Raw genomic sequence first — 17,456 nt, forward strand, 5'->3', positions numbered from 1 at the left:
AGAGTAGAGGGACAGAGCCAGAGATAATAGAACCCTAGCAGAGACTGGGGAACAGGCCGGAGTGCAATGAATAGAAGGCTGGGAATGCAGGAACTTGGGAGTTAAATGTGGCCGGGGAGGGGTCCTGAGCCAGTCCCACTCTCATATCTGCCTTACTGGACAAAAATCCCAGGAATTTCTCCTGCTCTCAAGTTTCCAGGATGAAAGATGTCAGGCGGGTCCTGCCGATCCCACTCTATTGTCAGCTCCCCTACTCCCACTGTACACAAAGACTATATATTTTTTTTTATTTTTTTTTAATCCACATGCACACAGTGCTACCCCACTGATTAGATGTGACACTGAACAGGAGTGAATGAGGCCATGACAGTGACACTGTGTATATTTGGCTCAGTTTCCCGGGACCCTCGGGTTAGGGGTGTAAGTGTCAGCTCACCAGCCTCTGAGCGTGGCATTATAAAGGGGTGAAGAGTCGGCAGTAATGTTCCCATTTGCCGACATAGCTAACATTCCATTAGGCGGAGTGTACAGGTCACACATATTACAGCACAGCTGGCGCCTGGTATATAGGGCAGACCAGGCAGTAATACAGAGGGAGACTCCCAATAACCAGGGACCGTCTCCTGTGAGGAAGGACATCGGTGTAAGGGTGTTTGCGTCCTCTGCGCCGACAGCGGGTGACTCTACAGCCAGATTCCTTACATAGAGGGTCTCTATGGTTACACTGAAAACAACTTAAACAGAAGAATACGCACGGCAACGCTAGCAGGGGGCCCTACTGGTAAGGGTCCGAATTCCGGCCGTGTGACGAGATCGGACATCCTGACGAGAGAGCGGAACCTCTCTGCAGCATACTCCGAAGCGCCTAATCCTGATACAATGAAACCCTCTGCGGGTAACGGGCTAGCTGTTGTCACACATCGGGCTTCCAGGCCCTGTGACCCAATACTGCCACTTCCTGGCCTTTGGACCGTGGCGCCCAATGCTTTCTTACATCACGGCACCCGCAGAGTATCAGCGCTGATTTCCACTGCACCCCTAGGCCAAAGGCTTATAAAGTAAACGGTTTGATACCCTTAGGGTCACTTATGTGTTGGTGGGCAGGAATGCGCTTCTGCTTGTCCAAACATTTAATGAGAGGTAAAACCAGCACTGGCGGCTGCCCGTCACATGACCCTAATCATTTCATGTGGTCCTGGATCACCGACCAGTGGCGGCTTTCTAAGTGCCCCACAGCACCCCGGGACGCCACAGCACGCAGTTTGTGCTCCAATGCCTTAGGAGCTTCCACGGGCCGCTGAGTCTTGTATCGGTCTATCAGCCGGGTGGTTGGCATAGCTCTAGCATCATCTCACATACTGGTGGTGCATGAGTGCCGCCATCTTGATTGCTGTCAGCTGACTCGCTGATCACCAACCAGAAGATGCACTGACGCTGCAAGTACCAGAACCTATTTACACCGCGCAGCTGACGCTGCAAGTACCAGACCCTATTTACACCGCGCACCTGACGCTGCAAGTACCAGAACCTATTTACACCGCGCACCTGACGCTGCAAGTACCAGAACCTATTTACACCGCGCACCTGACGCTGCAAGTACCAGACCCTATTTACACCGCGCACCTGACGCTGCAAGTACCAGAACCTATTTACACCGCGCACCTGACGCTGCAAGTACCAGACCCTATTTACACCGTGCACCTGACGCTGCAAGTACCAGAACCTATTTACACCGCGCACCTGACGCTGCAAGTACCAGAACCTATTTACACCGCGCACCTGACGTTGCAAGTACCAGAACCTATTTACACCGCGCACCTGGTGCTGCAAGTACCAGAACCTATTTACACCGCGCACCTCGTGCTGAAAGTACCAGAACCTATTTACACCGCGCACCTCGTGCTGAAAGTACCAGAACCTATTTACACCGCGCACCTCGTGCTGAAAGTACCAGAACCTATTTACACCGCGCACCTCGTGCTGAAAGTACCAGAACCTATTTACACCGCGCACCTGACGCTGCATGTTCCAGTAGCTATTTACACCGCGCACCTGACGCTGCAAGTACCAGAACCTATTTACACCGCGCACCTGACGCTGCAAGTACCAGAACCTATTAAAACCTCGTGCTGCAAGTACCAGAACCTATTTACACCGCGCACCTGACGCTGCACGTACCAGAACCTATTTACACCACGCACCTCGCGCTGCATGTTCCAGTAGCTATTTACACCGCGCACCTGACGCTGCAAGTACCAGAACCTATTTACACCGCGTACCTCACGCTGCAAGTACCAGAACCTATTTACACCGCAAGTACCAGAACCTATTAACACCGCGCACCTCACGCTGCAAGTACCAGAACCTATTTACACCGCGCACCTGACGCTGCAAGTACCAGAACCTATTTACACCGCGCACCTGACGCTGCAAGTACCAGAACCTATTTACACCGCGCACCCGACCCTGCAAGTACCAGAACCTATTTACACCGCGCACCCGACGCTGCAAGTACCAGAACCTATTTACACCGCGCACCCGACGCTGCAAGTACCAGAACCTATTTACACCGCGCACCTCACGCTGCAAGTACCAGAACCTATTTACACCGCGCACCTCACGCTGCAAGTACCAGTACCTATTTACACCGCGCACCTGACGCTGCAAGTACCAGAACCCATTTACACCGCACACCTGACGCTGCAAGTACCAGAACCTATTTACACCGCACACCTCGTGCTGCAAGTACCAGTACCTATTTACACCGCGCACCTGGCGCTGCAAGTACCAGAACCCATTTACGCCACGCACCTCGTGCTGCAAGTACCAGTACCTATTTACACCGCGCACCTGACGCTGCAAGTACCAGTACCTATTAAAACCTCGTGCTGCAAGTACCAGTACCTATTTACACTGTGCACCTGGCGCTACAAGTACCAGTAACTATTTACACCACGCACCTCACGCTGCACGTATCAGAACCTATTTACACCGCGCACCTCGTGCTGAAAGTACCAGAACCTATTTACACCGTGCACCTGGTGCTGCAAGTACCAGAACCTATTTACACTGTGCACCTGACGCTGCACGTACCAGAACCTATTTACACCACGCACCTCGCGCTGCATGTTCCAGTAGCTATTTACACCGCGCACCTGACGCTGCAAGTACCAGAATCTATTTACACCGCGCACCTGACGCTGCAAGTACCAGTACCTATTTACACCGCGTACCTCACGCTGCAAGTACCAGAACCTATTTACACCGCAAGTACCAGAACCTATTAACACCGCGCACCTGACGCTGCAAGTACAAGTACCTATTTACGCCACGCACCTCACGCTGCAAGTACCAGTACCTATTTACGCCACGCACCTCACGCTGCAAGTACCAGTACCTATTTACACTGTGCACCTGGCGCTGCAAGTACCAGTAACTATTTACACCGCGCACCTCACGCTGCAAGTACCAGTACCTATTTACACTGTGCACCTTGCGCTGCAAGTACCAGTAACTATTTACACCGCGCACCTGACGCTGCAAGTACCAGAACCTATTTACACCGCGCACCTGACGCTGCAAGTACCAGAACCTATTTACACCGCGTACCTCACGCTGCAAGTACCAGAACCTATTTACACCGCAAGTACCAGAACCTATTAACACCGCGCACCTGACGCTGCAAGTACCAGTACCTATTTACGCCACGCACCTCACGCTGCAAGTACCAGTACCTATTTACGCCACGCACCTCACGCTGCAAGTACCAGTACCTATTTACACTGTGCACCTGGCGCTGCAAGTACCAGTAACTATTTACACCGCGCACCTGACGCTGCAAGTACCAGAACCTATTTACACCTCGTGCTGCAAGTACCAGTACCTATTTACACCTCGTGCTGCAAGTACCAGTACCTATTTTCACTGTGCACCTGGCGCTGCAAGTACCAGTAACTATTTACACCACGCACCTCACGCTGCACGTACCAGAACCTATTTACACCGCGCACCTGATGCTGCAAGTACCAGAACCTATTTACACCGTGCACCCGACGCTGCAAGTACCAGTACCTATTTACACCGCGCACCTGAGGCTGCAAGTACCAGTACCTATTTACACCGCGCACCTGACGCTGCAAGTACCAGAACCTATTTACGCCGCGCACCTGACGCTGCAAGTACCAGAACCTATTTACGCCGCGCACCTGACGCTGCAAGTACCAGAACCTATTTACGCCGCGCACCTGACGCTGCAAGTACCAGTACCTATTTACGCCACGCACCTCACGCTGCAAGTACCAGTACCTATTTACACTGTGCACCTGGCGCTGCAAGTACCAGTAACTATTTACGCCACGCACCTGACGCTGCAAGTACCAGAACCTATTTACACAGCGCACCTCACGCTGCAAGTACCAGTTCCCGTTCTTTGCTGTGTGCTCATCTAGTAAGCCCAGTGTGGTGTATTCTTTGCAATACTGTATTACTAGAGTGAGGGAAACGTTCATTCCAGCGAGTATCTACATCCACTCTACACGGTGTACCAATACCAGTTCCTGCATCCATCCAGGACCGAGTGCGGGCTCTGCAGCACTTCCACACTATATACTGCAAACCCTGGTACTCATCACCCAAATGAGGAGGATCCTCATCAGGCTTCCCAGCTTCCTACATTCTCCTGGTATCCAAGCCAGACCTCCGATTCCCGATCCTAGCACACAGAACCCCGGAGACGCGACCGCTATGAAGACGCGCACTGCACTAGCTCAGTTCTCTCCTAATGATTCAGGAATGTGATTACAGGATCATATGCCAAAGAGACGCTCATACAGGAGCCATTCAATTTTCCGGCTGTCGGGATACAGACACCGGAATCCTGACACCCAGCTAGAATCCCCACTTGGGTGGTAGGGTCCAAGCCACAACCCCGGGGGCCCGAAGCGTAACGAGTGCAGCAGGCCCGCGAGGATACACAATGCGCTCGCCGCCGGGATATCATACTGTTCCCGCTCATACATAGCTGGCACGGGCATTTAGTGTTCATTCTACCACTGAGCTATAACCCACAGTGTGCTAGAAGCACGAGAGAGAGAGAGAGAGAGAGAGAGAGAGAGAGAGAGAGAGAGAGAGAGAGAGAGAGAGAGAGAGAGAGAGAGAGAGAGAGAGATCCCAAGCAGGAAAGGGGAACTGCAGGGGTTGTGATAGATGCAGGGGAAGGGGGGGAATCAGTACAAACTGCAACGGGGGGGGGATCAGTACAAAGCGCAACGGAATACGCTGCGCTATATAAGAATCTGTTCATAAATGAATGGTCGGGACGCCGGCCGTCAGTATACAGACAATGGCATCCCAGCTGACAGTATGCCGGTAGCGTGGCGAGTGCAGAGTGCCTCTGTGGGCTCGCTGCGCGTTCGCCACAGGTTCTATAGCCTACAATATTAAAGCCACCTGCCTATTGTGTAGGCCCCACTCGTGCCCCAAACAGCTCTGGCCCATTGTTAGCAGTAGATCCTTTAAGTCCTGTAAGGCGCGAGGTGCGGCCTCCATGGCTCGGACTGGTTTTTCCAGTACATCCCAGACATACTCCATCGGATAGAGATCCGGAGGCCATGTCAGCACCTTACACTTTATCATGTTCCTCACACCATTCTGCAGGAAGGCAAGGCGCATTATCCTGCCGACACAGGCCAATGCCGTCAGGGCACACCGCTGTCATTAGGGTGTGGACATAGTCTGCTGCAATGGTTAGGTAGGTGTCACAGTAACATCCACATGAACGCCAGGACGCAGGGATTCCCGGCAGCACTGCCGCCAGCCTGTCTTATTGCATCCTGGTGCCAACTATTCCCAGGTTTACAGTAATTTCAGTTACTGTGTTACTTGTGTTGTGTAATGTGTTGTAATTAGTGCTACATTCTGATACAGTTACACGGGGCGTCATGTCAGTCGCTACACTGTTACACAGGGCGTCATGTCAGTCACTAGCGCTACGCTGTTACGCGGGGCCCCCTGGGCAGTCACCGGCGCTACACTGTTACGCGGGGCCCCCTGGGCAGTCACCGGCGCTACACTGTTGCACGGGGCCCCCTGGGCAGTCACCGGCGCTACACTGTTACACGGGGCCCCCTGGGCAGTCACCGGCGCTACACTGTTGCACGGGGCCCCCTGGGCAGTCACCGGCGCTACACTGTTACACGGGGCCCCCTGGGCAGTCACCGGCGCTACACTGTTACACGGGGCCCCCTGGGCAGTCACCGGCGCTAGACTGTTACACGGGGCCCCCTGGGCAGTCACCGGAGCTACAATGTATCAACTAAATAAACAGAATGAATGTATCTTAAGGGAATACACTGCCTGCCTCTGGGAGTTATAACGGATGAGGATTTGTAATACTGAGATACTTCCTATTTAGCAGTATATATCCTGGGAGAGGGGGGACCCGTTGCCCATAACCCAAATATAGTCACTCCTGGTTCATAGTATAGGAACATGGCTCCCATAATGCAGTAACAATGAGCCCCAGGGAGGATCAGTACACCCCCCCGGTGTTACGATCCAGGGAGGACAGCTTCCTCATACAGTAGGCTGCACCTCCATAGGCCTCGGAGACCATTCCTTGTCCCGGCTAATTGCACTCAGCCCCCCCCCCCGGGGTGGATCATCATTCCCACGTCTGCGTGAGCGTTGTAAAACCTCATCTGTACATATCTGGGTGTGCGATTCTGCAGAGGACACCTAACACCTGACCTTTGGAGCGGAGGTGACCTGTAAATTAGGGATCCTGTGAGAAAGCGCCTTAATTGCAGCTGGCACGCTTCCAGTCTATAAATAAGTCAGAACGCCGTATCATGCGAGGAGGCTCTCCCGGCCAATTCCCCTGTCACAGACCCCCGTTCTTCTGACGCGCTGTCCTCCGTGACCCAGTGCTGACCACTCCACTCACGTGAAGAGGCGACATCTGCTCCTGGTCTTCACCAGTCCGTCATGTGTACACCGGTCACGTGACCAGAGATATTTCAAGTTGCTTCTACAGGGCTGGTTGGCAGCAGCTGGCCGGACTAGTTTGGACGCTTTGCAATCACTAGAAGGGATTATAGAGAGACTGTAGTGTCCTCTGATCAGAGCCGAGACCTGGGCAGGACAGAAACATCAGGAGTGACACAATCTTCAGCTGTCATGCCACCCTCGCATTGCACAAGGCGTCTGACCCGTCACTGTTTACCAACAGGGGGGGGACGGGACGTAATGAGCCCAGGAGCTGGGGCAAAGTCCAGCACACAGATCTGTTCACAGCTCAGTGCAGCTCTCCTCCGAGCGAATTACGTGGCTCAGTAACCCCGACGTCCTCATCAGCTCCGTCAGCCAGCACAGGAACAACCGCAGCCGTAACATCGCCAACTATGGCGGCAGCAGCGGCCGCACCAGCAGCACAAGGCAACGCGGGATTCAGGAGCGAGGCGGTGGAGCAGACGGACATTCTGCAGGAGCTTTACTCACCTGCCGCAATGTGGAGGCATTATCCCAATGTCTATGAGAATGCTGCACTACCATGTAACGTGGAGACTATTGCTGGAGTAAGATAGTGCGAGAGGGGAGGAGCCAAACACATGCAGTAATAACGCCATTCCTGTGACGTCACCGCGTACTAGTGAGGGGACAGGCCGCACTCAGTGATGTCACCGTGCACTAGTGAAGGGATAGGCTGCATTCTCAGTGATGTCACCGTGCACTAGTGAAGGGATAGGCTGCATTCTCAGTAATGTCACTGTGTACTAGTGAAGGGATAGGCTGCATTCTCAGTAATGTCACTGTGTACTAGTGAAGGGACAGGCTGCATTCTCAGTAATGTCACTGTGTACTAGTGAAGGGATAGGCTGCACTCTCAGTAATGTCACTGTGCACTAGTGACTGGATAGGCTGCCCGCTCAGTGATGTCACTGTGTACTAGTGACTGGATAGGCTGCCCGCTCAGTGATGTCACTGTGTACTAGTGACTGGATAGGCTGCCCGCTCAGTGATGTCACTGTGCACTAGTGACTGGATAGGCTGCACGCTCAGTGATGTCACTGTGCACTAGTGAAGGGACAGGCTGCACGCTCAGTGATGTCACTGTGTACTAGTGAAGGGACAGGCTGCACGCTCAGTGATGTCACTGTGTACTAGTGAAGGGACAGGCTGCACTCTCAGTGATGTCACTGTGTACTAGTGAAGGGACAGGCTGCACTCTCAGTGATGTCACTGTGTACTAGTGAAGGGACAGGCTGCACTCTCAGTGATGTCACTGTGTACTAGTGAAGGGACAGGCTGCACTCTCAGTGATGTCACTGTGTACTAGTGAAGGGACAGGCTGCACTCTCAGTGATGTCACTGTGTACTAGTGAAGGGACAGGCTGCACTCTCAGTGATGTCACTGTGTACTAGTGAAGGGACAGGCTGCACTCTCAGTGATGTCACTGTGTACTAGTGAAGGGACAGGCTGCACTCTCAGTGATGTCACTGTGTACTAGTGAAGGGACAGGCTGCACTCTCAGTGATGTCACTGTGTACTAGTGAAGGGACAGGCTGCACTCTCAGTGATGTCACTGTGTACTAGTGAAGGGACAGGCTGCACTCTCAGTGATGTCACTGTGTACTAGTGAAGGGACAGGCTGCACTCTCAGTGATGTCACTGTGTACTAGTGAAGGGACAGGCTGCACTCTCAGTGATGTCACTGTGTACTAGTGAAGGGACAGGCTGCACTCTCAGTGATGTCACTGTGTACTAGTGAAGGGACAGGCTGCACTCTCAGTGATGTCACTGTGTACTAGTGAAGGGACAGGCTGCACTCTCAGTGATGTCACTGTGTACTAGTGAAGGGACAGGCTGCACTCTCAGTGATGTCACTGTGTACTAGTGAAGGGACAGGCTGCACTCTCAGTGATGTCACTGTGTACTAGTGAAGGGACAGGCTGCACTCTCAGTGATGTCACTGTGTACTAGTGAAGGGACAGGCTGCACTCTCAGTGATGTCACTGTGTACTAGTGAAGGGACAGGCTGCACTCTCAGTGATGTCACTGTGTACTAGTGAAGGGATAGGCTGCATTCTCAGTGATGTCACTGTGTACTAGTGAAGGGACAGGCTGCATTCTCAGTGATGTCACTGTGTACTAGTGAGGGGACAGGCTGCACTCTCAGTGATGTCACTGTGTACTAGTGAAGGGACAGGCTGCACTCTCAGTGATGTCACTGTGTACTAGTGAAGGGACAGGCTGCACTCTCAGTGATGTCACTGTGTACTAGTGAAGGGACAGGCTGCACTCTCAGTGATGTCACTGTGTACTAGTGAAGGGACAGGCTGCACTCTCAGTGATGTCACTGTGTACTAGTGAAGGGACAGGCTGCACTCTCAGTGATGTCACTGTGTACTAGTGAAGGGACAGGCTGCACTCTCAGTGATGTCACTGTGTACTAGTGAAGGGACAGGCTGCACTCTCAGTGATGTCACTGTGTACTAGTGAAGGGACAGGCTGCACTCTCAGTGATGTCACTGTGTACTAGTGAAGGGACAGGCTGCACTCTCAGTGATGTCACTGTGTACTAGTGAAGGGACAGGCTGCACTCTCAGTGATGTCACTGTGTACTAGTGAAGGGACAGGCTGCACTCTCAGTGATGTCACTGTGTACTAGTGAAGGGACAGGCTGCACTCTCAGTGATGTCACTGTGTACTAGTGAAGGGACAGGCTGCACTCTCAGTGATGTCACTGTGTACTAGTGAAGGGACAGGCTGCACTCTCAGTGATGTCACTGTGTACTAGTGAAGGGACAGGCTGCACTCTCAGTGATGTCACTGTGTACTAGTGAAGGGATATGCTGCATTCTCAGTGATGTCACTGTGTACTAGTGAAGGGACAGGCTGCATTCTCAGTGATGTCACTGTGTACTAGTGAGGGGACAGGCTGCATTCTCAGTGATGTCACTGTGTACTAGTGAAGGGATAGGCTGCATTCTCAGTGATGTCACTGTGTACTAGTGAAGGGATAGGCTGCACTCTGTGATGTCACTGTGTACTAGTGAAGGGATAGGCTGCACTCTCAGTGATGTCACTGTGTACTAGTGACTGGATAGGCTGCACTCTCAGTGATGTCACTGTGTACTAGTGAAGGGACAGGCTGCATTCTCAGTGATGTCACTGTGTACTAGTGAAGGGACAGGCTGCACTCTCAGTGATGTCACTGTGTACTAGTGAAGGGACAGGCTGCACTCTCAGTGATGTCACTGTGTACTAGTGAAGGGACAGGCTGCACTCTCAGTGATGTCACTGTGTACTAGTGAAGGGATAGGCTGCACTCTCAGTGATGTCACTGTGTACTAGTGAAGGGACAGGCTGCATTCTCAGTGATGCCACTGTGTACTAGTGAAGGGATAGGCTGCACTCTGTGATGTCACTGTGTACTAGTGAAGGGATATGCTGCATTCTCAGTGATGTCACTGTGTACTAGTGAAGGGACAGGCTGCATTCTCAGTGATGTCACTGTGTACTAGTGAGGGGACAGGCTGCATTCTCAGTGATGTCACTGTGTACTAGTGAAGGGATAGGCTGCATTCTCAGTGATGTCACTGTGTACTAGTGAAGGGACAGGCTGCATTCTCAGTGATGTCACTGTGTACTAGTGAGGGGACAGGCTGCATTCTCAGTGATGTCACTGTGTACTAGTGAAGGGATAGGCTGCATTCTCAGTGATGTCACTGTGTACTAGTGAGGGGACAGGCTGCACTCTCAGTGATGTCACTGTGTACTAGTGAAGGGACAGGCTGCATTCTCAGTGATGTCACTGTGTACTAGTGAAGGGATAGGCTGCACTCACTGATGTCACTGTACTAGTGAAGGGATAGGCTGCACTCAATGATGTGATGTCACTGTGTACTAGTGAAGGGATAGGCTGCATTCTCAGTGATGTCACTGTGTACTAGTGAAGGGATAGGCTGCACTCTCAGCGATGTCACTGTGTACTAGTGAAGGGACAGGCTGCATTCTCAGTGATGTCACTGTACTAGTGAAGGGACAGGCTGCATTCTCAGTGATGTCACTGTACTAGTGAAGGGACAGGCTGCATTCTCAGTGATGTCACTGTACTAGTGAAGGGACAGGCTGCACTCTCAGTGATGTCACTGTGTACTAGTGAAGGGACAGGCTGCACTCTCAGTGATGTCACTGTGTACTAGTGAAGGGACAGGCTGCACTCTGTGATGTCACTGTGTACTAGTGAAGGGATAGGCTGCATTCTCAGTGATGTCACTGTGTACTAGTGAAGGGATAGGCTGCATTCTCAGTGATGTCACTGTGTACTAGTGAAGGGATAGGCTGCACTCTGATGTCACTGTGTACTAGTGAAGGGATAGGCTGCACTCTGTGATGTCACTGTGTACTAGTGAAGGGATAGGCTGCACTCTGTGATGTCACTGTGTACTAGTGAAGGGATAGTCTGCACTCTCAGTGATGTCACTGTGTACTAGTGAAGGGATAGTCTGCACTCTCAGTGATGTCACTGTGTACTAGTGAAGGGACAGGCTGCATTCTCAGTGATGTCACTGTGTACTAGTGAAGGGATAGTCTGCACTCTGTGATGTCACTGTGTACTAGTGAAGGGATAGGCTGCACTCTCAGTGATGTCACTGTGTACTAGTGAAGGGACAGGCTGCATTCTCAGTGATGTCACTGTGTACTAGTGAAGGGATAGGCTGCACTCTGTGATGTCACTGTGTACTAGTGAAGGGATAGGCTGCACTCTCAGTGATGTCACTGTGTACTAGTGAAGGGATAGGCTGCACTCTCAGTGATGTCACTGTGTACTAGTGAAGGGATAGGCTGCACTCTCAGTGATGTCACTGTGTACTAGTGAAGGGATAGGCTGCACTCTCAGTGATGTCACTGTGTACTAGTGAAGGGATAGGCTGCACTCTCAGTGATGTCACTGTGTACTAGTGAAGGGATAGGCTGCACTCTCAGTGATGTCACTGTGTACTAGTGACTGGATAGGCTGCACTCTCAGTGATGTCACTGTGTACTAGTGAAGGGATAGGCTGCACTCTGTGATGTCACTGTGTACTAGTGAAGGGATAGGCTGCACTCTCAGTGATGTCACTGTGTACTAGTGAAGGGATAGGCTGCACTCTGTGATGTCACTGTGTACTAGTGAAGGGATAGGCTGCACTCTCAGTGATGTCACTGTGTACTAGTGAAGGGATAGGCTGCACTCTCAGTGATGTCACTGTGTACTAGTGAACGGATAGGCTGCACTCTGTGATGTCACTGTGTACTAGTGAAGGGATAGTCTGCACTCTCAGTGATGTCACTGTGTACTAGTGAAGGGATAGGCTGCACTCTCAGTGATGTCACTGTGTACTAGTGAAGGGGTAGGTTTTTCATCAAAAATAAATTGGATTTGTGCACAGAATGACAGTCAGACACAATGTAACAAATGTTCTGCACCTCTTACCCTGTTATCCAATTCCTGTCACTCCATCAGCTTCCCCCGGGCAGCACGTTACATAAACAACTAGACTGCTACAGTGAGAGATCACCAGGAGCCGGGTAAGACAAAGACCCCGTATAAGATTCCTCAGAGATCCGCTCAATCCTCATCAGAGGCGATATAGCACGTGCAGATTAGAGTGGCTACCAGATGCGCTGTTTGGGCTACTAGGATCCTTCTAGGACAGTGTGAGGCTAGCCGATTATCCAGGCGCCAGGGAAATATATACAACCAGTCAGGATCCTTATTCCTCCGTTACATTAGGACAAATGGGATTTCCTAATCCAAGCGAGAACGACACCACAGGTCCTGCTAGTTCTGTGTGTCATCATTCAGCACATCCCGGGGGAATGCAGAGGGATCTATTATAATATAATAAGTGACATAAATCCAGAGCGTCTCCCAATGTATGTACTCATGTGGCCGCCATCACTGTGCGCTCTCAGACGGGAAAACACGGCTTCTGTCCTTAGAATCTGCACGAGAGAGAGAGAGAGAGATGTTAGAACGGAACACACCAGGAATATATCGGTGCACCGCCCCCTGGCTGTCTCTGCTGTGTGTAACGATCGGTGCACCGGCCCCTGGCTGTCTCTGCTGTGTGTAACGATCGGTGCACCGGCCCCTGGCTGTCTCTGCTGTGTGTAACGATCGGTGCACCGGCCCCTGGCTGTCTCTGCTGTGTGTAACGATCGGTGCACCGGCCCCTGGCTGTCTCTTCTGTGTGTAACGATCGGTGCACCGGCCCCTGGCTGTCTCTGCTGTGTGTATCGATCGGTGCACCGGCCCCTGGCTGACTCTTCTGTGTGTAACGATCGGTGCACCGGCCCCTGGCTGTCTCTGCTGTGTGTAACGATCGGTGCACCGGCCCCTGGCTGTCTCTGCTGTGTGTAACGATCGGTGCACCGGCCCCTGGCTGTCTCTGCTGTGTGTAACGATCGGTGCACCGGCCCCTGGCTGTCTCTTCTGTGTGTAACGATCGGTGCACCGGCCCCTGGCTGTCTCTGCTGTGTGTATCGATCGGTGCACCGGCCCCTGGCTGACTCTTCTGTGTGTAACGATCGGTGCACCGGCCCCTGGCTGTCTCTTCTGTGTGTAACGATCGGTGCACCGGCCCCTGGCTGTCTCTTCTGTGTGTAACGATCGGTGCACCGGCCCCTGGCTGTCTCTGCTGTGTGTAACGATCGGTGCACCGGCCCCTGGCTGTCTCTGCTGTGTGTAACGATCGGTGCACCGACCCCTGGCTGTCTTCTGTGTGCAACGATCGGTGCACCGGCCCCTGGCTGTCTCTTCTGTGTGCAACGATCGGTGCACCGGCCCCTGGCTGTCTCTTCTGTGTGTAGCGATCGGTGCACTGGCCCCTGGCTGTCTCTTGATCCCTACACCCGGCCACACAGTGTATGAGTGGAGTAATGATCCCTACACCCGGGTATATAGTGTATGAGGAGAGTAATGATCCCTACACCCGGGTATATAGTGTATGAGGAGAGTAATGCTCCCTACACCCGGGTATATAGTATACGAGGAGAGTAATGCTCCCTACACCCGGGTATATAGTGTATGAGGGGGAGTAATGATCCCTACACCTGGGTATATAGTGTATGAGGGGAGTAATGCTCCCTACACCCGGGTATACAGTCTATGAGGGGAGTAATGATCCCTACACCCAGGCATACAGCGTATTAGAGGGGAGTAATGCTCCCTACACCCAGGTATACAGTGTATGAGGGGAGTAATGATCCCTACACCCGGGTATACAGTGTATTGGGGGTGAGTAATGATCCCTACACCCGGGTATACAGTGTATTACTGGGGAGTAATGCTCCCTACACCCGGGCATACAATGTATGAGGAGAGTAATGCTCCCTACACCCGGGTATACAGTGTATGAGGGGAGTAATGCTCCCTACACCCGGGTATACAGTGTATGAGGGGAGTAATGCTCCCTACACCCGGGTATACAGTGTATGAGGGGAGTAATGCTCCCTACACCCGGGTATACAGTGTATGAGGGGAGTAATGCTCCCTACACCCGGGTATACAGTGTATGAGGGGAGTAATGCTCCCTACACCCGGGTATACAGTGTATGAGGGGAGTAATGCTCCCTACACCCGGGTATACAGTGTATGAGGGGAGTAATGCTCCCTACACCCGGGTATACAGTGTATTGGGGGTGAGTAATGATCCCCACACCCGGGTATACAGTGTAAGAGGGGAGCAATGCTCCCTACACCCGGGTATACAGTGTATGAGGGGAGTAATGATCCCTACACCCGGGCATACAGTGTATTACTGGGGAGTAATGATCCCTACACCCGGGCATACAGTGTATTACTGGGAGTAATGCTCCCTACACCCGGGTATACAGTGTATTACTGGGGAGTAATGCTCCCTACACCCGGGTATACAGTGTATTACTGGGGAGTAATGCTCCCTACACCCGGGTATAGTGTATTACTGGGGAGTAATGCTCCCTACACCCGGGCATACAGTGTATGAGGAGAGTAATGCTCCCTACACCCGGGTATACAGTGTATGAGGGGAGTAATGCTCCCTACACCCGGGTATACAGTGTATGAGGGGAGTAATGCTCCCTACACCCGGGTATACAGTGTATGAGGGGAGTAATGCTCCCTACACCCGGGTATACAGTGTATGAGGGGAGTAATGCTCCCTACACCCGGGTATACAGTGTATGAGGGGAGTAATGCTCCCTACACCCGGGTATACAGTGTATGAGGGGAGTAATGCTCCCTACACCCGGGTATACAGTGTATGAGGGGAGTAATGCTCCCTACACCCGGGTATACAGTGTATGAGGGGAGTAATGCTCCCTACACCCGGGTATACAGTGTATGAGGAGAGTAATGCTCCCTACACCCGGGTATACAGTGTATGAGGAGAGTAATGCTCCCTACACCCGGGTATACAGTGTATGAGGGGAGTAATGCTCCCTACACCCGGGTATACAGTGTATGAGGAGAGTAATGCTCCCTACACCCGGGTATACAGTGTATGAGGAGAGTAATGCTCCCTACACCCGGGTATACAGTGTATGAGGGGAGTATTGCTCCCTACACCTGGGTATACATTGTATGAGGGGAGTAATGATCCCTACACCCGGGTATACAGTGTATGAGGGGAGTAATGATCCCTACACCCGGGTATACAGTGTATGAGGGGAGTATTGCTCCCTACACCCAGGTATACATTGTATGAGGGGAGTAATGATCCCTACACCCGGGTATACAGTGTATTAGGGGGGAGTAATGCTCCCTACACCCGGGTATACAGTGTATTAGGGGGGAGTAATGCTCCCTACACCCGGGTATACAGTGTATTAGGGGGGAGTAATGCTCCCTACACCCGGGTATACATTGTATGAGGGGAGTAATGATCCCTACACCCGGGTATACAGTGTATGAGGGGAGTAATGCTCCCTACACCCGGGTATACAGTGTATTAGGGGGGAGTAATGCTCCCTACACCCGGGTATACAGTGTATTAGGGGGGAGTAATGCTCCCTACACCCGGGTATACATTGTATGAGGGGAGTAATGATCCCTACACCCGGGTATACAGTGTATGAGGGGAGTAATGCTCCCTACACCCGGGTATACAGTGTATTAGGGGGGAGTAATGCTCCCTACACCCGGGTATACAGTGTATTAGAGGGGAGTAATGCTCCCTACACCTGGGTATACAGTGTATGAGGGGAGTAATGATCCCTACACCCGGGTATACAGTGTATGAGGGGAGTAATGCTCCCTACACCCGGGTATACAGTGTATGAGGGGAGTAATGCTCCCTACACTCGGGTATACAGTGTATGAGGGGAGTAATGCTCCCTACACCCGGGTATACAGTGTATTAGGGGGGAGTAATGGTTCCTACACCCGGGTATACAGTGTATTAGGGGGGAGTAATGCTCCCTACACCCGGGTATACAGTGTATTAGGGGGGAGTAATGCTCCCTACACCCGGGTATACATTGTATGAGGGGAGTAATGATCCCTACACCCGGGTATACAGTGTATGAGGGGAGTAATGCTCCCTACACCCGGGTATACAGTGTATTAGGGGGGAGTAATGCTCCCTACACCCGGGTATACAGTGTATTAGGGGGGAGTAATGGTTCCTACACCCGGGTATACAGTGTATTAGGGGGGAGTAATGGTTCCTACACCCGGGTATACAGTGTATTAGGGGGGAGTAATGGTTCCTACACCCGGGCATAGACGTACCGTTGCTGGGTCTGGACACGGAGCCTGGGACCCTCTCCCGGGAATTGGGGCCTCCCCCTGATCTTGTGCCCGGCGGCTCCTCCTAGTCTCATCAGCTGCTTAACCCGGCCGGAGCCGCCATCACCGAGACGGGAAACCCCGCCCACTGATCGACGTCATCACGTAGCCGCCCTGAGCCCACGCCTAGTTTGCGTCACACTTTCTCCCGAGTGCCCTGTCAGTCATACTGATAATCCCGCCCACCACGTTATCACCTGTCACTCACCATTATTACCCCGCCCATCGCTGCGTCACCTGTCACTCATATTACCCCGCCCATCGCTGCGTCACCTGTCAGTCACCCTTATTACCCCGCCCATCGCTGCGTCACCTGTCAGTCAAAATAAAGCGGGAGAGCTCAGCGATTAAGAAGAGAACAGAGAAGGTGACGACGACGAGGAGAGAGGAGGCCTGGAGAGGACAGGGTGTGAGGAGAGAGGAGGCCTGGAGAGGACAGGGTGTGAGGAGAGAGGAGGCCGGGAGAGGACAGGGTGTGAGGAGAGAGGAGGCCGGGAGAGGACAGGGTGTGAGGAGAGAGGACAGGGTGTGAGGGGAGAGGAGGCCTGGAGAGGACAGGGTGTGAGGAGAGAGGAGGCCGGGAGAGGACAGGGTGTGAGGAGAGAGGAGGCCTGGAGAGGACAGGGTGTGAGGAGAGAG

The 17,456-nt window shown here is 52.5% G+C and overlaps 2 protein-coding genes across 2 annotated transcripts in view; one reads left to right on the forward strand and one right to left on the reverse strand.

Moving 5' to 3' along the window:
• LOC134935884 (kinesin-like protein KIF1C) overlaps positions 1-16,931 on the reverse strand; it is a 94,150-nt gene extending 77,219 nt beyond the window's left edge. The window contains exons 1-2 of the mRNA XM_063930733.1: positions 16,761-16,931; positions 12,480-12,991 (exon numbers count right to left, since the gene is read on the reverse strand). The gene's annotated coding sequence lies outside the window, so the exon portion shown is untranslated. The remainder of the gene's footprint in view (positions 1-12,479; positions 12,992-16,760) is intronic.
• Positions 16,932-17,084: 153 nt separating this feature from the next.
• LOC134935887 (protein INCA1-like) overlaps positions 17,085-17,456 on the forward strand; it is a 211,451-nt gene continuing 211,079 nt past the window's right edge. Inside the window, exon 1 of the mRNA XM_063930737.1 lies at positions 17,085-17,184. The gene's annotated coding sequence lies outside the window, so the exon portion shown is untranslated. The remainder of the gene's footprint in view (positions 17,185-17,456) is intronic.

The sequence above is a fragment of the Pseudophryne corroboree genome, chromosome 6 (assembly GCF_028390025.1).
Source record: "Pseudophryne corroboree isolate aPseCor3 chromosome 6, aPseCor3.hap2, whole genome shotgun sequence".
Taxonomy (NCBI): Eukaryota; Metazoa; Chordata; class Amphibia; order Anura; family Myobatrachidae; genus Pseudophryne; species Pseudophryne corroboree.